At 40.7% G+C, this 27,832-nt stretch overlaps 1 protein-coding gene across 20 annotated transcripts in view; it reads left to right on the top strand.

Annotated features, from left to right (window-relative positions):
* Positions 1 to 27,832, top strand: part of nrxn3b (neurexin 3b) — a 321,105-nt gene that overhangs the window by 103,031 nt on the left and 190,242 nt on the right. The gene's annotated exons all lie outside the window — the stretch shown is intronic.

Here is a 27,832-nt window from a genome sequence, read left to right as displayed (position 1 = left end):
ATATTCTAAAAACCATTTCTTCAGTGAGCTTATGGAGCGGTGTTTTGCTGCTTTTAGACAGTATATTGTGCATCTTACAAGGTGCAGTGGTTGACAGTGAAGTAGCTTTGCAGAGTTCAAGTATCTTTTCTGTCTGTTTTTCTAAATATGGTTGAAAAGTGGTGGCGGTGTAGCTGCTGCTTACTAACTATAGATTTTCTAAGGGTGTGGACAGCGCTCTGTTACAACAGAAGTGTGACTTGGCACACTTGGTTCACATTATTTATGGAAGGATTTGCTGAAAGATTTAATAGGAGGGTTTTCAAGCATTTTCTTTCCTGGGAAAGATTCTAGAGAGAAATTGAACTTTTCCCAGTTGGTGAAATGGGCTCTCCTTGTCTGAGTTTTAAGAGCTTGGCCACATAAAGGTTTTATGAGATGGAAAGAATAGGGACACTCCAAGCTGTGGGAGAGTATATTATTGGACTATTGTTCAGATTGCTCTTGACTCTTTCACTATTTTACAAAGATTTTCAGGATTCAGTGGAGAGATTTAAGTACTTTCCCAAGAACTCGAGGCCCGTAAAGAATCGTACGTGTATGACGGATAATGAGCATCTAGAGAGTAGGTGCTTAAAGCCAGCATTAGGTGTGAGTGTAGCATGTGGGACAGTATTGACTGATTAACGCATTCAAAGGGGGGAAATCAAAATGTACCCAATGTAGATGTAGGTCTGTTTTGTAGTCATTGGTTTGGAAAATGCATTCAGGTGGAGACAGAAATTTGTTCCCTTTTTTGTTGCTGATACTGCATGTTTACAAAAAAGAAATCATAAAGTAGCTCAGAGTTAGAAAAGACATCAATATTCAATAATGTACTATCATAAATAATTTTTCTGCAAAAGTAAATTTTGCATTGCAGTAATGTGGAGAATGTTGAAATGTGAAAGAGGTGAAATTCCAGTGGGAGCTGGCTCTTTTCATTGAGTTAACCTTGTGCTAGTCCGACTGCTGCGCCTGGCGTAGTGTGGACGTCCGTCATGTTTTATTTGCACAAAAAAAGGGGAAAAGAAAAAGCCAGATGTGTGAAGCCAGCTGTGCCTGGCTAAAAACCACTCAGTCAGTGAACTTCTGTCACCTTAAACCTTCGGGAAGAAAACTTATCACTCGTCTTTGTCCTGCTCTGCTCCTTCCCGCACATCAGTTTCATAATTGTCATATCTCTGCATTCATGCAGACCGTTTGCCATTGTTTGACAACTCAGCAGGTCTGCCTGAGAACAAAGCTTTACACTGTTCAGCAGTGGATTGTTTTGGGGGGTTAAATAGTGAGGCTTGAGGTGTAATGACATGGTGATGTTCCTGATGCTGTTATGACTGAGTGAATGCATCATCTTTATGTGTTATGCTGCTAGAATTTGAGATAATGTTGGACTGCAACACACACAGCAGCTGAAACAGGTATTTTTCATGGCCACTCCATAATGGTTTGTTTCCTGATCCTGGTGAGAACGATGTCACTTCACCAAATTCCAAAACAGTTGAAATGATGCAGTCTGTTTTGGCTGTGGAGCTTTTTTCCTTGAGGGTATCATTTGGATTTTCATGGCTTGGGTTTGGAGACTAAAGTTTTTTGTTGTTTTTGAAAGATAAGCATTAACTGTTGATGACTGTTTGTCCGTTGAGTGCATCAGGCAGTGCTGTTTGTTGCAGGCAGCTACCACATAATAGGATGTCAGGATATCTTGGCCTTTAGTGCTCCAGTTTTTTAATTAGCAGGCAACTAAGAGTACCACTCCAACTTCACACTTGCCAACAGCAAATATCATGAAAAAACAAACAAACAAGCAAATAACTGTACAGCTGCATATACAATGATCTCCGACATACACACAGTGTTGTATAAGCAGCCCACTCACTGCATTAACCTTAACAAGCTAAAGTTATTGTGATAAGTAATGAAAACATCTCAGGTTATGAACATTTTACGCCATACTGTTAATTTAATGTTTGCATCTGAAACTCACACTGCTCTTGTAAATGCAGAATTCATCACCGGCTTTGAGGTGCACTGATGGTGAGCGTTCAGATTCCCGTTTTTTAATTCTGGTCCATACTGTTTGCTTTCTGCCTTTTTGTTGTCTATAGCCTGTCGATATCCATCCTCCTCAAACACAAAATATCTCAATACCCAACTCTTAGTCATACGCTGCATAAAAACATGGATGGATCTGTTTCTGAAAGGCAGTGCATGAAAAGCCTTAAAGCTGCGTCTTCAGACTCCTGCAATACAGCGTGATGATCATTTAGTAAATTATGGTGAACAGATAATTGAGCAGTGTCGTTCTTGGTCATATTCACCCACTTCAGGACTTCACAAACCAGCACGGTTAAAGAGTCCTGTATATCTTTATGTCTTTCCTTTTTCTTTCACTGACCTGCTGCTGGATATTGTACTACACAAAAACAGTTTACTTGCGATTCCTCCAGCCTTCTCTTAAGAACTCAGTCTTTCTTCAGATGTAGAGAAAATTTCAACCCAAAAACTAATTATATCAAATCGGTGTCTTAATGGTAAAAACATGGACAGAGCTGCCTCGACATCCTTCCCACACAGTGTGTTGTCCTTGTGGTCTGGCCTGAACCATGTCAGCCAGAGCTCCTGTTAGTGCAGAGGCACCACAGCTCGATACTGTAGCCCTCTCAGTTTGCGGCTCACTTTCTCATATTGAGTGAGGCTAGCCACCCCGCAGAGGAGTCTCATCTCGGGCTGCTGGTATCAGTGATCTAATTCATTCAGTCGCTAACCAAAGCCCGCGACCACAGGTAAAGGGCCGTAAAGAAGGCTGAGCAATAAATTGAAAGCTTTGATTTGTAGCTGTCAAAGTGAAGACAGATCTCAGTGTTACTCCCTAAAGGTGAATTATTGCATTTAGGTCCTCTGCAGTGCTCACTGTTTGTTTTGAATAGGAACTCCTTTGATTTGAGCTCCTTGTTCTTTTTTAGGTTTCGTGGCTTCATACTCGTGTTTGACCTTTAGCTGCAGGCTAAACATGGGAGGTCACAGTCACATTAAAGCCTCTTCATTACATCAGTGGTAAAAAAAAAAAGAATCATTTCTCAAGGCGTGGATGTTAGCAGACGGTCTACTACTGCATATTCTCACACTGAAGAAAAGAATACATCTGCCTGTTTAGAAAACAGTAGCCCTTGATTTAAGTGATCCTTTGATTTGAAATGTTGGGCTTGAAACGGCATGAGGTATTTTCTTTTTCTCAAAATGAATGCGCGACACTTTAGACTGAATGGGATTATATTAGTCATGCTGGTAGAGGAATTTATTTTCCTTCTCCTCCATGCTTTTAAGCAGACCCTGGAGCTCCCCGGTGACAATATCAAACAACCACTGAGATGTATTTGCACATGGCGCTCGCTATTGATCTCAAGCACGCTATACAGTACAGCGGAGAAGTGCGCGTGTGTGATGAGACAAAGGGTGAAATGATAAAGATCAGCACTCTCCCAGGGAGTGTAACCAGGCTTATGCATTTACATCACAATGTTTGGCCTTTGCTTGTGACTTTTCCATCTAATGTAAATAAGCTTGTCTTTTGTTTGTTGGAATCAGCCTCAGACTTTTGTTTTGTGATATTTTAGTCAAATAGATTTCAACTCCTGAAGTCAGAGACTTCTCACACCAGCAAAGTCAGAGTTGGGTAAATCAATAAAGTATGTACACAGGTTTCTCAGATAATGACTGTCGTAATGCACCGGTGGTGGGAAGCACAGTCAGTTTACTCCAGCCAGGCAGCTGAACAGATTCATGTGTATTTGGGTATGTGACGATAAGAAGGGCAACGTTTATTCATCGCCTCCGTGTGGTCTCAACAGAAGAAGCCACTTTCTTCCACTTTTTTCCCTCTGGTTCTGTATTAACATCTGAAATGCGACGGATTGTTTTAGATAAGATCCAGTTTTGAATGCAGCTTGTTGACGTGCTAGAAACACTTTGAGATTAGCTTCAGTCCCATTTGCCACAAGTGTTGAAACGTCTTAACTGCAGCTCTCTTGTTAAAAAAATAAGGTGCACCGACTCACAATCAAAGAAAAGTTACTTTAATCACTACTGACCAACAGTACTGCACAGTGATGGTCAGAAACAACCAGCAAAATGGAGTAGTACAGGAGCAAGTTCAAGACACAAGCAAAGCCAAAAACAGAAGGATTAATCAAATTAGAGAGTAGCACACAAGCAGGGGAAACAGGCCATTTATATATTGAAGCCAATGGGAAATAAGAAACAGGGGCGGAACAGGTCACAGGTGAACGTAATCAGGATAATCAGACTGCCTGTCAAAAATGGGAAACGACCTAACAGACACATCGCTAAACACAAAGACAAGACAACTCGCTCTAAACATGAAGAAGGGAGAGAGGAACGCTGAAAGATGAGGGTGCAAAAACAGAAGGAAGAAGCACAGAGGGAACGAAACATGCCAGAAATAACAAACTCGGTGCAGGAACTGAAGCTAAATTAAGACTAAGAATTGGAAAAAAGAATTAGGGGAGTAAACCATCCAGCACTCCATAAAAACTAGAAACTACAGCTCAGCATGTTAGTTGAAAAAACATGAATTAACCTCCTAAGACCCGAACTCTTCCACTGCATGCATTTTTAATTTCTCTTTGATATTTGGGCTGATTGGGTCCCGATGAATGTAAAAACAAAGAATTACCAGATTTTGTTTTTTACCTAATTTTTGTTTCTAAGAACATTTGAGCCACATATGAGGATATTCGGTAGAACAGTAGCAGTATAATGTCCTCGTAAGTGGATATCAGGCCCTTGTAGAGCAAAATTGAGTATTTTGGTCTAAATAACCCAAAATGTGATGTCCACATATGTAGATGCCAGGTCCTAGGGGGTTAAAAACGAATAATGGAAACTGGATCCAAATATAAGAACGAAGCCTTTAAACAGGAAACCCAAACTGCAGTATATAGCTAACAATGCAAAACTCCACAGAACCCCAGGACCGTGACAGATTTTGTTTTACTGATTAACTAATTCTTTGTGGAAGTATTCTGCAGCACCACGGGTGGAAGTGGAAAACCTCCTCCTTATGTACCACTGATGGTTTTTAGCAGAGGAAAACCCAGGTCCCATGAAAGTAGTTTCAGCCCATTTTTCGCTGATTATATTTTTGGATCTCAAATAATGGAATCATCAGAAATGAAAGTCTCACGATGATTTCATCACAGTTGTATTGAATGGAGCACATCGCTCCGTGTAATTCCTTCTCCTCCACCGGGAGCTAAAAAGCAGGCAATTTTCTTGCTCTGTTTACTAGAACGAAAATGCAACCTGACAGATATTTTAGACTCTTTGAGGAGATCAAAGATCGTACCAGGCGACATTAACAGACAAAAGCACTGCTGTCTGCTTGCTGCTTTCTACCTAGTATCAGTGCCGGGTTTAGTATACAGATGATTTCTGCCTTTTATCTGTTTTTTTGTTTCGGTTTTCCTATCATATTTGTTCCCTTTCTTGTTTCTCTCTTGATGTTCTTCCTTCTCTTTTACCTTCCGCATTTCCCATTTTATCACTTCCCTCTCTCTTCACCCCCACATATACTCCCACCTTTTGGCAAATCTGCTTTAACCTCGCCCATGAGACATGACAGCGCCTGTGATCAGAGGCTTGCCGTGGTATGGCACAAACAGATGTAGTGTCAGCATGGTAGCTAGAGTGTGTGTGTGTGTGTGTGTGTGTGTGTGTGTGTGTGTGTGTGTGTGTGCGTGCGTGCGTGCGTGCGTGCGTGCGTGCGTGCGTGCGTGTGTGTGTGTGTGCGTGCGTACTATGGATATGCACCTGGTGAATATGATGAATAAAAAGCTTTAAGTCTCATCATTTACAGTTTCTTGTGACCATATGTTTCTGTGTCTTCACACTGTATATATTTGCATCCATTATTATGATTAACTCCAGTAGGCCTGTGTGAATGCATGTTTTTATATGCCAGCCAAGCAGCGCCAAAGCCGAACAGTATGCAGGTGTAGTAACAGGGCCGTAGCCCTGATAGGCCCCATCATATGGGCTGTGACCAGGAGCTTGCCCCTGCCAGCAACTGTCTTCCTGTGATCTAAATTCAAATGGGGCCGCTTGGCTTGGTGCAGCCTCTATAGACACGCATGGCAAACAGAAAAAAGAGAGTCTTGCTTCGGGCTAGGCAAGCTGACGATCCTGGCTGATCTTAATTTGGCATCAAGGAGCACTGTCCAAACTTTCCTACTGAACTGAGAGAAAGTGTGACTGGTTGTGACAAAATTAGGACAGCGTTCACCGGATGCTCTGGAGGTGTAGCTTCCTCTTATAGGTAGAAGACAGAAACCACTTTTAACCACAGGGCACGTTCCACAGGTCATGAGTTAACCTGTGTCCAAACAATCACTGCCCAGCTGGGGCTGCAGACTGCAGTCACTCTCAGACAGACTGGTGAAGGTCTGCAAATACTGTTATCTAATTTATAAATGCAGACAGATTGCCAACACATTGCAATCAATCTGATTCACTCTGTGCCCAACACATCGCGTCTGTTAAGCATCTCTTTTGAGGCAACTTGAATCAAGTGGTTGTATTCTGGTTACATTCACATATAAAAATCGTTTTGAACTTTGAACTGCAGCAACTACATCACTGTTTGTGGAGGAAATTGGTGAGGTTCAGGCTGGACTCTAAATGTAAGTAGTTAATGTGAATGCTCTGTGTGTGTAGATTAGCAGACAGCTTGATAAACCAAGAGCGGTTTGAAGGGGCCAAAAGACTGCGTGTCCTCAAAGACACGGTCCCCGTCTTCAGAGTAATCAGTTCAAACGCAATGAGACCGCTAGTTCATTGCAGATAGTCACAATAATTTTGCTTGTGCCACGGTCTCCAGTCACTCTTTTCCCTAGTGTGACTTGTAGCCTTAAGTTTATTTAAATCTTTAGAAAATCAGCCTCAAAAGACTCTCATGTAGTCTTTTAACCAGATCCTACACCGCTGATCCTGCTTTAAATACAGGCATAGTAAAATGGTTCACCCTTAGAATAAGAAGAAATTCTTCTTCTTTTTTTAAACTTTGTTAGACTACTTTTATTCATCTGCGGTGCCAGCTTTAATCATTTGCCAAACCATGAAAAAGTTATTTTTGTAACTTAGCTCTTGCTGCGTGGGAAATGTCTAATTGGGTTGAATCGGGCGTGCAGGTTTAGTTTGGTGTAGTGCTTTAAAACTGATGCTGAGAAATGATTTTCTTCTCGCCTGCAGTCAGATCCACAGAAAGCAAAGAGGAAAAAGGAAATCATTACCCTCCTGTAATAATAATGTTTCAAGGTGGGCTTTGTCCTCTTTCCCGTCTTTGGGAGACAGCTCGAGGCTTTATTTCTTTTTGATTGTTACATTCCATTACATGAAAAGGTTACCCAAATGTTATTCCCCATAAGGAAAACTCTAGCACAACAGATTATTCAGGTCGTATTTGAGTCTAACTTGTAAGAGGTGACATTAATTCAAGACTACAGGGAGGTATATTTGATGTCATCCTCTGAGTCTGCCGAGCGAAGGAGAATGCCATCTTAGGCTTTGTTTCAGCAAGCTAGTCAGTCATCCAAACAGTCAGTCGGTAAGTGGAGGTTTTGTGTTTGAGTGTGGGTCTGTTTGTGTGGGTGTGGGAGGGGAGCTTTTAGGGAGCCGGGGCGCTGCTGACAGTTGTGTGTTGCAGAGTGCTGTGCAGCTGATAAAGTAGCCCAGTTAATCAGGTAAATAGGCCTGTAATGAAGTGTGTTTGTCTGATGGTGTGCCAGCCAAGCGCCAAGTGATCCCACCGAGACTCTCCGCTTTCTGTCTTTCTGCTGCATTTACACACACACACACGCGCCGCACACGAATACACAGCGAACGCCAGTTGGAAGCGCACACATACACTCACACAAACACACATCAATCCACTGGAGACAGATTGGATTGTGTCTAATGCATATTGCATTTTCCCTGACAAGATGCCACCGCCCACGTACAGTAAGTGCTTGTGTTTTCCCAACTGTCAGTACAGAAGAGTAGCGATGGCTCCAGGCCCAAGCTGATGGCTGGAAGTGTGTCCACCGCAGATCAGTCAATACATCACTCAGCACAGCACGAGCTTCCTCTTTCCTAATGTTTTCACCGGAGGCGAAAAACATAATTTGCACGTTGTTTAATTATTTGAATTTAATACTCTTTAACTTGTAGGCACGCTGAAGGAGTTGTCCTCAGTTGGTCCTCATGCTGCCATTTAGGGAAGTTTTTTTTTTTTGTCATTACATTACTGCCTAAACTTAATGACAGCAATCACACCGGTTCTCAGAAAGACCGAAGCACCAGAACACACAGGCTGTGCAATTACCTGCTCACTTTCCTCGCTGTTCATTCATAGTGGCAGTGAAATAATGGGTTGCCACACGGCTTTTACAGTTTAATCACAGGTTATAATTGCAGAATGTCAACCGGGTGACATTGATGGTTGCCACCTTTCAGTATGAAATTCTGCAACCTGGCAGTGATGTTACGTTCTTTTACCTTTTAGGTTATGCGCAAAGGCTAAAAATGTTCTGTGTTGTGCTCAAGATTTGCACAGATTCAAGTAGATTTACTTTTTTAAACTATTGCCGCTGCTTCCATAACTTTGAGGTCACACAGCGAATAGCCAATCAAAAACATGTATAAAATAAACACTCATTTCCATCTAAGGAAGGAAAAGGGTGGAGGGGAGGCAGCAGAAAAAAAGTTTTCAATCAGCCAATCAGCATACAGCCCTGTTTGGGGGTTACAAAGTATCAAAATGTTGCAGTAAAAGAAAATTAGCAGACAGCTGCAGTTCTCACTGATGCCCACTAATAATAATCAAACTGATGCAGCAATGCCCCCTTTTTTTTCTCTTGCAACACTATTGACATCATCAAAGTTAATTTTTAATGTCAACTTTTTGGAATGTCAGAATCAGGATGAGAGACGTTGCGTGTTCGGTAAAAAGAGGCCAGTGAGGGTGATGGTGGCAGATCTTCACGCACATTCATCGTGAATAGTTTACTCTAAATCAACGATTGTTTTCTATTGTGTCTTTCACAGTGTTGTCTGTTTCTAAGATGATACAGAGACTATACGGTTCCAAACAGGCCGCGATCTCCTGCTGCATCATCTCTGCACTCAGAAAAAAAATCTTTCCCAAAGCCATTTGTATTCAGATGAGCTCGGTTCTCAGCTATGCTAAATGCCGCTTCCACTGGTGTTAGAGTGGCATAATTTAAATGCTTGTCTAAACGCCTTTTCCACCCACAGAGGGAGGGGAAAAAAATCTATCTGAAAGTCTCTTTAATCCTCGAGCCCTATAATAGACCTTGCATAATTGCCAGACTGCCTTTGTGTGAATAATTTCTTGAGGTCAGGTACCAATTACTGCCACATACGATTTTGATTCCATATGTCAAACCTAGCCTATGCACACTGTGTTTATACAGTACAACAAATCCAAGCAGACAGAAAGAGAAATCACTGCACCATTATGGATATGCTATACAGATATGAGGCCTTGTTCTGCCATATTAATCTGCGTCTTCTGCATATTTTTAAAGCTCTGATCTTTTTTTTGACACCTACCAGCATATTTAAATATGTGTTCCCATCAAAGCCTCGGGACGAAATATAAATTTAAAGCGTACCCTTAATTTAACAGTGTTTTTACCCTACAACATGCAGGTACAGTAGTGCCATGTTTTCAAATTTTCCGTAATTAGAAGTGATTGAGTGCTACTTTTATATTTAAAGTGGCAGCAGAGACGTGTTTAAACTCCAAAACGTTTCAAACTAATGGATGGAGAAACAGCTCGCTGTTTCAAACAGAAGTTAACAGCATGTCTGTAACTTTTTATCATAGATGGAAAAAAAACTTCTTATTTTGTATTAATTGAAGGGAAGTACTAGTAAATATTTGAAGTGCCTCCTGAGCGTTTTACAAAAGTGTTTTTACATGCCTGCCATTATAAATGCATTCAGTGCTTTTTAAAGGTTTCTCTATTATTTGTTTTTTTTTACCTTTTATCAGTAAAACACATTGAGTTTTGTATGGTTTCTCCTGAAAACCGTCCTCTAAATTTTTCTTTTTTTACTCGACATTTCTTTCTTCTCCAATTTTTCAAGTTGCTGCCATGAACCTAAAGTAAAATGGCCGACATCAAAATAGATATGACATGTGTGGATTTTGACCTGACGGAGTCTGTAAATCTTCAGTCGTATAAAGCACTGGGGAGGGCGGTGCCTTTACTGTTGCAGAATGGGGGGAAATTAGTGAATCTCCAAGGTCACGTTTCTGAATGGCAGCGTGCGTCGATGCTCGCAATAGAAAGCTTCGGCCCAATGCTGGACGATTTGGTTTGAATAAAAGAACATCTCTTCAAGGTCGATAACTGTGCAGCTGTCTGAGTACGCACTAAACAGTGACTCACCTTTTCAGCAGTTTTTTTTAGTTTAGCTGTCGGCATTTGGAGGAAACCATTATCGCATAGTGAGATAGAATGAGATGTACAACTAGGAGCCTTCGAGATACCTTTCCAGTGTAAGAAAGTAGATATCCACCCAAACACAGAAGGATAAGGAAGTCTTTAGAAGTAAGAGGAGGGATTCATGATTAAGGGTTCTGCAATGCCCTCAGTTATGTCACTTGAAGTGAAAATAATTTAAGTTCTCTTCTATCTTTTGAAAGAAGAGATGTTAAAAAAAGGTCCAATCCCATTCTCTTCTGTTCTACTGGTACCTCCTGTCATCTTGTTTGTTCTCGTGCCTTTCCCTGCTGCCCCTACTTCTCATCATAAATGGGTGATGAGCACCTTTGCTAGGACATTTATCTCAGCAGAGAGAGAGAAAATGACACTTGAAGGTCTGCCCTGACTAACTGGCCAGCTCATAGAAGAAGGGTAAAAAAAGGAGGATGGCAGTAAATACATAAACAGATAAAAACGAGAAGAGGATGAGGCTAAAAATACAAAACAGGCGGAATATGTTGGAAACACTGGCAAATTAAGAATGGTGGTAGACTAGTGCTGTGCAAATCTGCAAATTGTGGTAGACGTCCGACACAAAGTATATACAGAGCCGGTATTGCTGATACATATTTAACCTATAAAGGCAGCTTTTTTAGCAGAGAGCACTGTGTCGTCATTTTTCAGATGAGTCATCATTAGTTTGCTAGTTCCGAACACATTTTAACGACCACTAAATCACTGTGATTGTTACTTTCCACAATAATTAGTGAACAAGAGCCGCATAAGTTGAGGCTTGAGTGTGAAATTCATGGCTTTCAGGGTTTTTATCGTTAACTCGGTTTCCTTGGGTCTTTTCCCGTGTGTTATGAATAAATCTTCTTTTTTTTGATACCAGTGCCGATTTTATTCTGTTGAATTTATCCGCGACACCTTAAAGGCCGGTGCGTGAAAATATTGTCAGACATAAACCGGTCTGTGGCACAACTTGGGGACCGCTGCTGTCGGCTACCCAAATAGCTCCTCAAATAAATGTGATAGTCAACACAGAAGGCTCAAACACTTTTTAGTGGCGCATGTTTGAGATCTGTTTTCTCATTTCCAAATAAAGTATTTAACACAACTCAGCGTATTTAACACATAGATAGAAATGCAATATCGATCTCATTGCTTTAGTATCGATACCGTCGATATTGGGGCCCGCCCACCCCTGTCTCATACCTATGATGTGGGAATTACTGTTTCTGTGCAGATGATTACATTTTTTAATGATAGGACATGCTTTTTTCATTTCAAATAGATGACTAGACTTAAAAGACCCAGTCGGAGTGTTTCCTTATTTATTTTTTAATTTTAGTATTTTTTTGCCTGAAAGGGCATCATCTGATGTTTTGTTTCACATAAAGCAGTAAAGGCTCGCTGGTCGTGGATGTGGTAATTGATTCGCATCATTTAGCACACAATGTCTCTGTGGCGCACTGCAGGTGGTACATTTGGAGCAACATTAGCAGCTGCACCTGCAGTTCACTTTGGAGCAGCAATAACGCTATATGTCTCTGTCTATTATTTACCAGCCAGACAATGCTACCTCATATTTTATTTATTCATCATGTCTGTATGCTGTGAGATAAATCACCTGTCTCCTTCTCTTGACACAGGAGATATATATGTGTGTATATATATATATATATAATTTATTTTTATTTATTTATTTTTTTTCCTCTGGCATGTAACTAACAAGGAGATGGCAGGACTGATATCCTCGAATATATGTACGTATATATACTTAGGTGTCAATATACCAAGATGTCAGCAGTCGCCAAAACACCAGAAAGTGTTTGACTAAGTTTAGAATAGACGTGTCGAGGTGACACACAGCTTGAAATTTTTAGTGCATGCTGAGCTTTTGAAAACGCAGAGGCACGTCAACATGCACAGATCTGATCCTTCCTGTGTGTTGCGTCTTTTAAAAAAAATCACTGGCTTTGACAGGATTTCTCAAAAGCCAAAGTCAAAGTGAAGCACTTAAAGCTCCTTTGGTTGGTAAATAAAAAAGAGAGAGATGACCTGACGGGTATGTGAGTGAATGTGCTGTCCTGAATTACACGACTGCAATTTGCCTCTTTTCATTTAGCTTTCTCGTCTAGCTTATGGAATGTTAGCTGCGCGTATACATATCTAAGCCTAACTGTTTGGCAGCCTAGGGAAGCATGCTAAATTAATCCTTTTTTTCATTTGAAGCTGAAACATTTTGTGCTGGGTGCAGAAAAACCCTGGTCCTGCATTTTTTCTTCTTTCTTTTTTCCCCACCAGCGACGACTCTCATTCACTCTCCCCATCTGAGATTTGTTCCATTTGTCTTTTAACACTTATCTTATTTGCTCTTGTTGAATAATTGTTAATTGAGCAGAATAATGGGTTTGGTATCTTCTGCACTATCAAGCAAGTCTTGTTTTGTTTTTTGGTTTTTTACCCAAATTTAGTGGTTCAAACTGCATCAGGTGAGGTATTTTTTTCCCATCGAAAGAAAAAGGCTCCACCCTAAATCATGAGCCTTTTATTTTCTCCTTTTCCGTCTGCGGAAAAGTCGATAGAAGAGATCGACGCCCATGTAGATTGAATTTTAATTCTTGTGGTTGCCAGCTGTTGTAGTTTCCCTGAACACATGCGGAAGAAATGGAATAAAACGTCTTCTCCTTTCTTCTCCTGCTGAGGAGATTTGAGTTGCCTGCCATTAAAGATTGTGCTTCCTGCCTCCGGTGCCAGAGGACAGGCTCGTGGCGAGCTGACAGTCGGCCTCCTGTGCTGGAACACTACGCCAGCGGTGCCAGACTCATCAGCTGATCTGCACAAAATCTTACAGTGCAAGAAAATGGATAGGAATTAGAAAAAGGCTGACGTAGTCGTAGATAGAGGGAGAGGGAAGTACAAACTGTTGACTGAATCACTGAAAATGCCAGAGAGGCAGTGGTAGAGAGCCAGAGATTTGTTTGACAATGTTTACCCGGGAGAAGAACAGATCCTCATGCACTTTAAAACGATCTGTTCGTTTCAGTTTTTGACTGCTTGGAACGTTATGCCGTTGCTCCCTAATCCCCATTTGTAATTAAATGTGTGCTTAGGAAGTGTGCTGGGTTATGTAAACTCAGGCTCTCATTGTGGCACTATGCAGAGCGGGAACGATGGGAGCGCGTCGCATCCATCTTCACCGTACTTTCTGCATCGTGTGACTCGTTTCATTTGCCTTTGCCTCTATATATATTAATTTTTTTCTTTCACTTCAAGACACAGTCACGGGCAACTTCCCCTCTTCCCTTCGTGTGGTTTTCCTGTCCACTCCCCACATATACAGAGATAGAACAAGAGCTAGAGCGAGAGAGGGAGAACACACAGAGGAAATCAAGCCTTCAGTGTTCGGCCATCTGAGAAATTGACAAGTCTCCAAACCTCTCGGCAGCAGGGAGGATGGTTTCCAGAGGGACTTTTTTCTGGATGAAGTAAAAATAAAAAAGGGGGGAAAATAAGATTGTACACTGTACTCCTTTGCTGGAGATAATACTTTATCCTCTTAAAGTCTTCGTAGTATTTGAGAATACATAATTTAGCATTTTCTAACAGTACTTTCGTGCAGCACGATATTCAAGGACCGATTCTCACGTTTAATGATTCTGTTATTCGAACAGAGACTCGATTTGTTTCCTCATGCTGCTGTACTTTCATCTCAGTTTGCTGTTTCTTTTTGCCTTTTTTTTGTTTCGGTAATCTCTTCTCTTTGTTTATGTTCCCAGCCTGCTCATCCCCTAACAAATCAAATGAGAAGCTGGTGTCAGCAGCAGCTGGCTGCCTTTGACTTTGCTGCCCCCCAATGGCCTGATCCTGGTCTAGTTCACTGCTTTTGTGTACATGCAGGTGTGCTCACGACACATTTGCTGCTCAGGCTCGAGGACTTTCTTTGTAGCGATGAGGGAAAGAATAGTGCAACGTGTTTTGAATGTTTGTGATGCGACGTTTTTCACAACCAAGAGTGCAGTGGTGGAGAATCACACAAGTGCATGGGGGGATTTCTTCCTCCAGAGTCCAATAAAGGGAGCTGCTGTACATTTAATTTGCAAACTCAGTGGTTTGAACACAAAGCAGGAGGTACAGCTCCAGAGTACCAGATGTGAGATTTGTTAGATTTACAGCAGTACAAGGTTTTTTCATTTGTTGAACATGTTGCTGGAGTTGCTGGAAATAAATCAGATAAAATTCTCTCGGCACTAGAGTATGAGCCAGACTTTCAAGGAAGCACAGTGAAAAACCACACTGTTCCCCACACGCCATCTAATTTACATATATCTAAGAATTTTACTAGTTGGGCTCTGACTAATAATTCATTTTCTTGATTAATTAATCAGCCATTTATATTGGCTTGTAAAATGCTCCTTTTAATTTCCAAAGCACGACAGCTGTGCAAGGCTCCAAGATGTTAACTTGACAATATGAAAATCTGTGAAAAGCAGGAAATAATCTCAGTAGCACGTCAGCAGAGAAGAATAAAGTGGTAAAGGGACTGCTTCTTAAAGAGTACTCTTTTCAGTGATTTCTAACATTCACACTCTGTATCAGAGATTAACTTCAGCTTAGCATCTTGCCCAACGATATTTGGTATGCAGACGGGAGCGGCCAGGGATCAAACCACCAACCTTTGTTTGTAGATGACCCGCTCGACCTCCTGAGCTACAGCCACTAAAAAACCCAGTGAGGCTCGATTTCCCGACCCCGGGTTTACAGGACCAGTTCTCTCCCTTTATCAGCATTCAGAGAATATTGGTCAATTACGTATCAATTGGCCAATATTAGGTATTTGCCACTACCTGATATTGACTGGCCGATTGTGATTATTTATAACCACTGATTAATGACAATTTAAACATGTAAAAAGTAGAAAGGAAACAGGAAAAACACCCTAAGACAGGGGTCCCCAATCCCAGTCCACGAGGGCCAGTGTCCCTGCAGGTTTTAGATGTGTCTGTGATCCATCACAGCTGATTTAAATGGATAAATTACCTTCTCAACATGTCTTGAAGTTCTTCAGAGGCCTGGTAAAGAACTGTGTTGACCCAGGGTGAGATCTAAAACCTGCAGGGACACCGGTCCTCGTGGACTGGGATTGGGGACCCCTGCCCTAAGATCATGTTATGAGGGTTGATGTCATGCAGTTTGTCCACCAGAGGGCACTGGTGGACACTGGCTATTCTCTGTCAGAATTTATAAACACCAAAAAATGAAAATTAAAGTAAAGAAGAAACGGGAGAAACATGGTTCCAATGTGTTGTTTGTTGATGTTGCATAATTCGTCCACCAGGGGGAAGGCTGCAGGTTTTGTTTTGTAAACGCATGAACAGAACAACCAGCTGATCCAAGCGCAGTCAAACCAAGGCAAAGCAAAAACAAGTAATCCACAACTTATAGTAATGACTCATAAATAGCTACACTTAATAAATGTTGGGGAAATCTGTTTGCTCCTGTTTGTGTCGTGCCCGAAAGAAGAAAAATATAGTGGATCTATCTGATTTTTCAATCACCAAAAACTGGTATCGGTCTTCAAAATCCTTTATCAGTCAGGCTCGGGTTGCTTCAAAGTGGCCCTCCATGTATTAGCTTCACACACTCATTCGCTCCACCACACTCCCTTTGGGTTAATCTTAGGAACTCGTAAAATTGATCTTTTTCTTTATCCCACACACCCAAACACACCAGCGCTAAGCACATTTACTGATGTGTCTTTGTCCTCTCTTGCCAGATGCAGTGACAGAACGCACAGTCGAGTTGGGGAAACTCAACAAGGGCAAAACAATAAATCAGACTTACTTTATCAAGAAATTCTCCTTGCAGAGGATCACAGGGGCTACTAGGATCTGCAGAAAACACAATTCTGTGGCTTTTTTAAGTTTCTAGTGAGATTATAGTTGTGAGGAATGGCCATTCAGCCTGTTCTGATAAATACGTTTTGTTCTATTGCACTTTTCAATTCATTACCTGTGTCCATGTCTGTCCCCAAATTATCATTATTTGTGTTGATATGTGGCGTGTTCCTTCAGACTGACCTCCTTGGTGGCGTATGGGCTGCACTGACAGCAGTCTGTGGATGGGTTAATGTAAAGTTTCATGTAAGGTATTCAGACTTTGCAAACTTTGTTTATGTGCGTATACTGTATGAGACCCAGCGTGTGCCCATGTGTGTCGCTATACCAACTAAGCAGGAGTTTTACTCCCATAAATCACTGTGTACTGTCATTAATCATAACTTCAACATCCTTTAGGTCAAATGTAGCCGCTTGGCTTTGAATAATCCATCTTACAGTGGCATAAGCTACCACAGAGACTGTTGCAACTGAGTGCTGTTCCACGACTTATATCACCGGTGGATTTAAGCCAACAACACCGCAGGAATGATTTAGCCTCTTTTCTGTCCTAAAATACAGCACGGAATAAATAGTACAATATGATGTCCTTTATAAAATTATACTTGAAATTAAATGTGTAGCAGCTTGTTTCAGATACCAGTGTTATCTGTCACATGTTGATAAAGCTCCACGGATTTACCTCATCCCCATGTAAAGCCTATTCAATATGTCTGATGCACAAAAGCGCTTACTGTTTCATATTGGCGCTACATTAACCCCTGTGATTTTTTTTTTTTTGTTGATATTCTGATAGATTCATCTTGGCCTGCTTAGGTTGAGCATGACAGGATATTTAATAATCCCTGCACTGACCTCATCCTGAGTTTTGCTGCCTGAGGGGTGGAGGGGTGTCATTCTTCAGAGTGTTTGCTGTGGACGTCTTCTCAAATCTGGGTTGAGATTCAGCATTGTTGTGCACGTTTTTAGGGTTTTTCTGCAAAAAAACCAAATCAAAAATGGAAAAGAAATGATAAAAAAAGCCTCTGTTGTGAACCACAGACTGCAGTTATTTGTTAAGTCCTCCATTATTTGACTTGTTTTTTTCATTGTTCCACCATCAATATTTTAACAGTGGATCAAACGGGTGTTTGTAATTCGAGACGGGTCTCTTTCAGGGAAAAATAAAAGAATTCTCTCTGGACCCGGGAGCATTTTGATTTCATTTAAAGCAAATCAGTCTTCAACTGTGAAATACTAATAAAAAAAAGTGAACAGGTAATTAAAAACAGGAACAACCACAAAATGATCAAAGATTAAAATAAATTTGATCATAAAAAGGAAAACTTGTAACATGTGGGTCTTTTTTCCTTTTAATTTTAGAGCACTGAAATTACAACATTTATGAATAAACAGTGCTGGCTTTTACATCAGCCTTGGGCTTCATGATTGATGTTTACATTTATTTTTAAACCTGATTCTGGGAGCACAATCACTTTCTAGTCCTACAGTTACCAACTAGTTAGTAATAAATGTCCAATTTCTAACCAAGAAATAGTCTTTTTCTCAATTAGGAAGTGGTGAAGATCAAAAAATAAATAAAAAAATAAAACTGAATGCTAATGTCAAAAGAGTATTCGGTTAGCATTAGCCACAAATTTGGCTAATACTATTAAAAGCTTTGACTAGCAAACCAATTACATAAATCTGGCTAACAGCAAACCAAACTTTGATAATAGTACAGAAATTATTAAAGAAAAAACTCTTACAATTTTTTCCATTTAAACAAAGGCATTTTTTCCCCTTTATCCGCTACATTGCAACATTATAACATCACACCAATGATTGGTCAGCTGTAATATTGATCTGGGACCAACATTGTTATGATAATGGAGGAACAACGCCAACACGGGTATATCTGATACAGCGTCTATATGACAGGTACTGCCCCCTGGTGGCCATTAAAAAGAGTGTAGGTTTAAATTCCTCTGTCTTGGCTTTAATGTTCAGGTCTTGAAGCTTCAAGTCTTCTAAGCTGAACTAAAGTGTAACATGTGAATTATTTTTCTTTCATAACGGTATTCCTTTATTTAGTAGAAGGCGGAGTTTTCTTATAAAGTAACACAGTGAAACACAATGCATCTAAATTTTGACATTAAAACAAACACTAATTGTAACTATTGTAAGTAATCAGTGACATTTAGATCAGCACACTTATAAAATCCCTCAGTGATATTTCCAAGGTCATTTGGTCTTTAAGGGAAGCCAAGTATCATGTAGTAAAACATTCAAACAGCAACGACAGGATTGAAGTCACTTTGTTGGATACACTTTGTGACTTAATGTAAGGACACACTAAGAGCTTCATACTTGATCAGCCTAATGAATGCACAGTATTTCAATTATTTAAAGTGCTTTGTTCTTTTCTTTTGCAGAGATTATTCAGCTAGAGCATCCTTTAAAAGTCTAGTCTTGTCTGTTGGGATATTTTTGATGGTTCTGGTTATAGCGGCACTTTATGTGCGTGTGCAAATAGTGAATCACATGGCGAGGATTGCTGTGGATAATGTCCGAAGCCAAGATTCTCTACTTTCAAGTGCAGGCATTTTATGCATACATAGAGTACACAAACACTCGGCTGTGGATGTGCGCAAAACACATTGAGACACACTTAGTGCCCGTAAGATTCTTTATCAGTGTCCTTATCCTTGCTGTCAGGATGACGATATGATTTTTGAACTTTAAAGACTCTTGACAGCACGCTCTACATTGTGTGCCCGTGCACGCACGTGTGTATAAAGCAAGAGAAGGCAAGTTTATTTATATAGCACAATTCAACAACAAGGTGATTCAAAGTGCTTTACAGAGACATTAAAGAACAAAAACAAATAAAAAGCATGATTTAAAATTGATTAAAAAAACAGTAGATAAAAATCAGTAGTTAAAATGTAAGTTTTGAAATTTAAGCTTAAAAGTGTGGATTTGGTGTTTTATTCAAATGCAGCTGAGAACAGGTGAGTCTTCAACCTGGAGTTAAATAAACTGAGTGTTTCAGCTGATCTGAGGCTTTCTGGGAGTTTGTTCCAGATATAAGGAGCATAAAAGCTGAATGCAGCTTCTCCATGTCTGGTTCTGACTCTGGGAACTGATAAAAGACCGGATCCAGATGACCTGAGGGATCTGGAAGGTTCATACTGGGTCAGGAGGTCACTGATGTATTTTGGTCCTAAACCATTCAGAGCTTTATAGACCAGCATCAGAACTTTAAAGTCTATCCTCTGACGGACAGGCAGCCAGTGTAAAGACCTCAGAGCTGGACTGATGTGGTCCACTTTTTTGGTCTTAGTGAGGACTCGAGCAGCAGAGTTCTGAATGAGCTGTAGTTGTCTGAGTGATTTTTTAGGTAGACCTGTAAAGATGCTGTTACAGTAATCAAGCCTACTAAAGATGAATGCATGGACTAGTTTTTCCAGGTCCTGTTGAGACATCAGATCTTTTATCCTTGATATATTCTTGAGGTGATAGTAAGCTGACTTTGTTATTGTCTTAATGTGTTTTTCTAAGTTTAGGTCTGCATCCATCACTACACCCAAATTTCTCGCCTGGTTTGTGGTTTTTAGATGTATAGATTGAAGTTCTCTGGTGACCTGTAATCGTTTTTCTTTGGCACCAAAGACTATTACCTCAGTTTTGTTTTTGTTTAGCTGGAGAAAATTGTGGCACAACCAGTCATTTTGTTGTTCTTTATAATCAGTGCCAGTGGGAGCATGTAAATGTTAAACAGAGGTGGTCCCAAGATGGAACCTTGGGGAACTCCACATGTGATACTTGTCTGCTCAGATGTGAAGTTACCTATTGATACAAAGTATTTCCTGTTTTCTAAGTATGTTTTGAACCAGTTTAGTGCAGTTCCTGAGAGACCTGCCCAGTTCTCCAGTCGTTTGAGTAATATGTTGTGGTCAACTGTATCAAATGCTGCACTGAGATCCAGTAAAACTAAGACTGACATTTTTCCACTGTATATATTCAGACATATGTAATTAAACACTTTGGTCAGAGCGGTTTCAGTGCTGTGGTTCTGTCTAAAACCTGACTGGAAGGCATCATAGCAGTTATTCTGTTTTAAGAAGTAATTGAGCTGTTGAGAAACTGCTTTTTCAATGATCTTACTTAAAAATGGGAGATTTGAGATCGGCCTGTAGTTGTTCATTTGTGTCTTGTCAAGATTGTCCTTTTTCAGTATAGGTTTAATTACAGCAGTGTAGGAGAAGAGTTGACAGGCATTCACATGAAACACCACAATGACAGTCAAGGCCCTTGTTGGATTGTTTATCAAGCAAAGACTTGTCACTCCGTTAGGGGGGAAAAAAAAGATTAGATAACGCAACAAAGCCGAGGCAAGTAAATAATGGAAATGGTGGGAGAGGCAAAACGGAGAGGAAGAAAACAGATTGAGAAGGACTGATGTGTGTATGTGTTTGTGTGCGCGGTGTGTGCCGAAGAGATTTGCCTGGCTTACTCCCCGCTCCATACCGTGAATATTTGTGGAGTTTTTCACTTAATAGCTTTCCTCCTCCTCCATCTTCTGCTTCGGTTGGACTGCTAATTATGTAAAGTGCGGGGCTCATTGGAAAGCACACACATACACGTTGCACACACAAACACACACAGAGTGACAAGCAGCGGCTTAATTACCATCTGAAATGACATCCTCATTGCCGCTGATATCTCTCTTAAGAAATACAAAATTACAGAGAAGAGCGCGCTGTAGCTCCAACTGTGCCTCTCTATTGTGCGTGCCGTTGATGCTGTATAGTCACGCATGTTTGCAACACTCACCATGTGGCTGTATTGAGTGCAGTCACCTGCAGTATCTCACTGATGCGCATTATTAGCTTTGCACTTGGCGTGAATGACAGTGATTATAGAAGAAGTCGACTGAATATTTTCGGTTTTTACCCTCTAAAGTGGCGTTTGGTTCAGCTTCTTCTTCGCTTCTTCCTAACTCTGTTCTTGCAAAGGGAACTACTTGAGCTTTGCAGAATCCCACAGTGTTCTCATAACTTACTGTTATACATTAGTTAGACAAATAAACAGCTGCAAAGACTGAGGATTGGATTGAAAAGGAAGTTTTGATGTCGTACAGCCTGACACCAGGTTTTGTAGGTTTAGCGCTCGTTCCTGTTGGAATGATAAACCTGCACACATGGAAGAGGCGGAGCTGGGTGAGATCTAAAAAATCTGTGAGAGATTTGATGTGCTGAGAAGTGGAAGCAGTCTGGTGAACCTCTCGGGAGAAAACAAAGGCTTAAAAGTAAAAATGTCAGTCGTTATCTGCCTGTGAGCATCCACTGACATCCAGTGGTTTGTGCGTGCACACCATTAACACAGAACTACACATGAAACAGGTTGGCCCAGCTGTGTCTAACCTCATGTTGTTCTCTCCATTTCAAAGCTTTGGAAAATAAAATAGACGATGAAACACAGTTATATTTAATCTCATTATTTATCTAAACCTGGACACATTAACCCCTTTGGTGCTGATGGAACATGCTGACGTCCCATCACCTGAAAGGGAAAAAAAATCTTTAACATTGCACCTTGTTAAAAATATCATCCCACGCCAATAAGTTCAGTTTGACAAAGGCAGGGTGACTGTTCCACAGCACAGAAGTGTGCCACTTGGGGCTTTTGTTTTATGAACAGGAAGATGTGTTCAGCACTGCAGAGCTGGAGGCAGGACACCAGTATGAACCTAGAAAGGAGGACGCTGAAAAGTGGAATAAAAATTCAGTGACCAAAACATGTACGGCTGCAAGGCTGGTCTTAAAAAATACATTTTGCTCCTTCCACTACTGCTGTAGTTAAAAGTTATAGTCCACCAGTATGTTCATGCATTGAGGCTGAAAGGCAGCAGCAAAGAACAGAGTGCGCATCACACAGATTAAGTCCGATACAACATGAAAAGGAAGTACAAGGGGGGAACATGGGTTGCAAAGTGGCTTGCAGATATGCAGCAGCTTTGAGGAGCTAAAGGATATGAACTGAGCTATTGGCTGATGTTGAGATTACAATGAATAAGTGAACATTTTTGGTCAGTGCCTCTTGCTGCTGTTATGTGTTACGGTATAGGTCAGTTGGACCACCATTATTACTTGAAAGTGCTGAATGACTGAGAGGCAGGAATTTTCTCCTGTCAGTCACACGCTGTCAGTTATCTTGGGAGTTTGCACTTTATTCTATTTGTGTCTTTTCCTCTTTCTCTTTCTTTCCCCTTTTCCCCTCTTGGACCTATCCTCAGTAGTTCCAATCTAAGCAGGTGGACATCTTTAAAATGAGCCCAGCCTTTCTTTGGGTAAGGCTTTTCTGCCTCTCAGTGCAGCTAAAGACCTTGGGACAGTGGGAATAAAACACAGCAAACAGTCAACTAAAAGCTGGACTTTGAAACATAATTTCAAAGTCAGTGGAAACAATTTAACACAATCCCGAGCCAGATAAGATTGATTCATGTTAGAGTAGATAACACAAAAAGGGTTCTGTTGTCTAGTCCAAAATATTCATAGGTTTAGGGTTTACAGAATTTTGTATTGCATTTACATACATACATGATTGACAGGTGGAGAAAGATATGGACAGTGAATAATTAGAACTGCTGGAACAGATGAACAAAAGGCAAAGCAAATAAAATGTGGTGATTTAAAGGCTCTTTCAGTCATGCTAATATTGTGGCACAAGGAAGGGATAGTAACGGTGGGTCTGCCAATTGCTCACTTAAAACCTCAGATAACCATGAAATTTTGTAGTGACGTTCATGATTCCCTGCATTAGTGTTTTTATACACGCAAGCAATAGGGCCCACAATGTGCATGACAGAAATGTGCAGCTGACAAAACCAGAATGCAATGCAATAGAAAACAAAATAAAAGAAGACGTGAAATAAAAGAATGTGAAAAATTAACGGAACGCTTTCATTTCAAGCAGTGCAAAAATTAAAAATTCATAATGCATCAAAGCAGAACTGGTGCCAGCAGCATTAGCCAAACACTTACATAAACGGATACGTCTGTAGTTGACTTTTGGAGGAATCCACACAGCGAACACAGTCAAAGCATTTCTGTGAGGGACTGAGTATAGTTTTTCCATTTTTGACATAAGAGTGGGAGCTGAGGAGGGATGTTGAAGGAATGTGGCCTGACTGGAAAGACTTCTGTGTGAAGGTGACAGTTTTAAACTGACTCCTGAAAACAGCAGGCTGGCAAAGGGGCAGCATTGTGAATTGCCAGCAAGCGATCCATGCCAGATGTACTAAGCTAGTCATTATGCTCGTCAGTATAGATCAACATGAATGCATGTGTGCACATATCTCTGCCTCTTCTGTTGAAACTGTATTGCTCTGTTCTTACAGTCGAAAAATAGAGTGGAAAGATTGTGCAAGACCAAATTAAAGCTATTGAAGTTTCTCAGGTGGCATCATGGTCGCTTTGCTCGACAGCTGTCAACCATATTGAAGGCAATAGAACAGCCAGTCAATTGGGAAAATGTGCATCCCCTGACTGGTTGGCTATGGTTCCTGGAAGTGGCTGGCTGTCACTGGCTGTCACTGGCTGAAGGAGGTGCTGCATCAAAAATGTATTGGCATTTGCCACAGTTGCTTCTACTTTTTTATGCTCGCTACTTGGGCGATATGGCCTAAAATTTATATTGCGATATAATTTGAAGCATGTGTGGTAACGATATATATCGTCATTTATTCTTTTCTTCTGTATAACGTATTTTCCACACTATAAGGCGCACTTAAAATCCTTTAATTTTCTCAAAAATCGAGAGTGTGCCTTATGTATGAATTCTGGTTGTGCTTACTGACCTCTAACCGATTTGGGCGTGCAGAAATCTGTTAAAAAATGTTTTAGTACAACTTTGGTAAGCAGCACTGCTGATTGTCAGAGCATTACGGCTGCCGTAGTGAGGAGCTTCGCGGAGTAATCTGGGTCCAAAACTGCGTCCATTTCAGGTCCCAAAGTCAAACGAACACTGAGAGTTAAAAACGGTCTAAATTCTTTCATCTTTAATTAAATCATCAGCGTTGCTGCTTTACCAGGTGTAACAATTAAGTTTTACATCCATGAAAACAGAAGTTATTAAATTTAACGGAGTTAGAAGTTAGCAGGAAGTTAGCTCGCTAGTTTCCACCTAAACACAAGACCTAACTATGACATACCATGTTCTGGCTGAGAGATTTCTGAAACTAATTAAAACGTTATAGCTCTGCTACCACCACAGTCAGGAGAACAACTGAGATCATTCATCCACAATACGAGGTTAGTTATTAATATACTGCAACAACATGGGAATAGAGCAGCTGCGAGAGAATTCAACATTCATGAATCAACGTTACAGAAGTGGAGGAAGCGCAGTTTTTGGCTTTCCCCATATTTCAAAAGTGCTTCATGTCTTTGCTATGACTGTCTGCATAATTTGCAAATGATAATGGTTTTTCAGCGGCTATCGCTGGGATACTTTCGACCAAAACAGGCGCAGCTTGATGACATCATCAACATGCGCTATCGCGATAGAGTCAAAATCTCTATCGTTGGCCAAATTTATTGTTTCTATCGTATATCGTTTATATTGCCTACTCGCTACTACCTTAGAAGTAGTACAACTTGAAAAAGTGTGACGCAATCTGGAAATAGAGAAGGTTTACTTTCTAGTAAAAGCTCAGCCTCAATTGCTGCAGTCAGCGTCTTTAAAAAAAAAGGTAATCTGTCTTTATTTCTTATTTTTTATTCATTTTTCACTCCTTACAGCTCAGAGACTAGCTGGCAAGCTAGCAGCAATAGCTAGCTAGCAAACAGAGCAATCAGGAGGTTTTTGCCAGCCAGTGAGGAAATACACATTTTTTCTCAAGCAAATATTGGTTGCCAAGAGTTCGCAGACTGACATCTATGCCTGTGTGACTGGGGACCTTATTAATTTGATGCTGCACTATCACCATGATTGTCACATGTAAATAATGGCGCATGGTCACATGTCTACGAAACGTCAATTACGGCTGTAATGTCAAAATGTTATTTAGGCCTATCTCCATGTGGTTGGGAAGAACACACATCAGCATAACTGTGCAGTTTTCTTCACTGTTGTCTGTTGTGTATTTCTGCCACTTATTGGTTCCAGCGGGGCAGAATCCAACAGAACTCTATTTCAGACCTTGCAATTAAAGAGAAAGAGAAAAAGAAAAGAAAGTTGTTCACTAAGTAACATGTTCACTTTTAATAATGGCTCCATAGCATCCCACTGCCATATCTGCAAACATCTGGGAAAAACTTCCAAACTAAATCTGTTTCAACTCCAGAGTGGACATCATAGTTTGTTTCAAAGGGTGCTTTTTATGTTCTCCCTGGTTGCAGATTTATTCTCACCTCATTTTATTTACTTTTTTCCCTTCTACTGTGAGACCAGGACCAGACCTGGCTCACAAATCAATACATGCACTGCTAGTTAGGACATCCTATGTGGTACGTATGCATGTGTGGATGTGTTTTTTATGTGTACGCACAAGAGAGCAGAGGAGATACGAAGAGGTAGGGAGCCAGGGCAATTTAAAATTGGGAAGAACAATGTTGAGCCAAGGTTTCATTATCCTCCAGGCTACTGTACCCACACAGTCGACAGCTTGTTCATAGAATAGATTTTTACAACAGCCCTAAGAGCAACACAGACGAAAGTGGGATTTTTATAGCAGTGTGCTGTTTGGTGGGATGAATGGTTGAGTGATTTCACACTGCTTATACATGAATTTTGCAACACATCACACAAATTTTGACATTTAGGTGAGGAAAAATCCAATATTACTTATAATGCATTACCTTTTGCATGGGTAAACATTCGCCTCTAAATATCGACCTGGAAATGGCACCTTAGTCTGTAGTTGAACACAGTACGTGACAAGGGAGATTTCATCGTTTACATGTACAAACCGTCTGTGGTGTGACCCCCCCCCCACACACACACACACACAGCCAAATGGTGGTGCATTTCTTAGGCCACGGGGCTATTTTTTCTTTTAAAAGCTGAGGTGTCAAAACAGGTATTTCATGGTTGGATACCCTTTTTAATCTGTCTCTCTCTCCCCAAGAGGCTTCTACTCTGCTGACAGTCTTCCTCTTTCTCCACCACACTCACTCAGGCTTTCTCAAAAGAATAGAAACAGAACAGTGTGGCCCAGCAGCCATCAAACCCTGTTTGTATTGTCTCTATTTAACTGCAAAATATTTTATATTATTTAGCACGGAACGGCAGCTTTTATATGATGTTAGCATATGACTGATTTTACATTTACAAAACGAGATCCTGTGATGAAAGTAAAGGCATCATCTAGCTAGCGCACATAGTGGGGAGTTGCCGGGGAAAGGAGGAAGTAGCATGATGATTTAATTTTCTGCAGTCTGAGCAGCATGTGTGTGACACTGACTTGTCAGCTGATGGATGATAACTACAGCAACTACAGCTGCAACTAGGCATGAGGGACGTGTGTGTGTGTGTGTCTTAGTTCCAAAAAATGAGCGCATGCAAGGATTCCTGTTCCAAATTTTAAAGTGGATGCTCTTTTCATAACAGACCATGCTTAGTGGGGTATATCAACCAAAAACCAAGAAAACTGGGTGTCCACAGAATCGGTTTCTTCCATTCCAACCTCCTCAAAACAATGAGACAAGATTGTAGACCTGCACAAGGCTGGAGTGGACTACAAGATCATCAGCAAGAAGATCGCAATCTTTCAGTATCTGCACGGTCCTCCTGCTTAATGGATAGACCTGTCTTTACATTTTCCAGTGAACTCGAACTTGGTATGATTCAGACAAGGCTTGTGAGAAAGTGCTGTGGTCAGAACACCATCGTCACAGTCGAGCACAGAGGGGGAAAGATTATGCTTTGGGGCTGTTTTTCTGCTAAAGGTACAGGATGACTTCATCGCACTCAGGAACCAGTGGAAGAGGCCTTGTAAATCTTGGATGAGAACCTTTTTCCGTCAGAGACAGCACTGAAGATGGATGTAAATCCAACATGACAATGACCCAAAACATACTTCCTACTACATTTCTTGTAGTTACTGAAAAACTACAAGAAATGTCCTTGCCAACACAGTTTTCTGCTCCAATTATTAAGCAGTCAGTGACCTGCAAATCAATTCATATCCTTTATGTAATTTGATTTTCTAGATTTTCGGTTCATATTGTGTTTCTCTCCATTAAAATGAAACTGCCATAAACATTAGAAATTGTTCATTTCTTTGTGAGCAATCTTACAAATTCATGCCGGGATTAAATAAATATTTCTCTCACTGTATTTGTTTACTTTCAGGGCACACGGTTTTTTTTTTTTTTTGTAGATTTCATCTCCTGGTGCATAAACAGCTGT

Source organism: Astatotilapia calliptera, chromosome 15 (genome assembly GCF_964374335.1).
Source record: "Astatotilapia calliptera chromosome 15, fAstCal68.1, whole genome shotgun sequence".
NCBI lineage: Eukaryota > Metazoa > Chordata > Actinopteri > Cichliformes > Cichlidae > Astatotilapia > Astatotilapia calliptera.
Note: the sequence above shows the minus strand (reverse complement) of the source record. Positions and strands in the feature narration are given on the sequence as shown.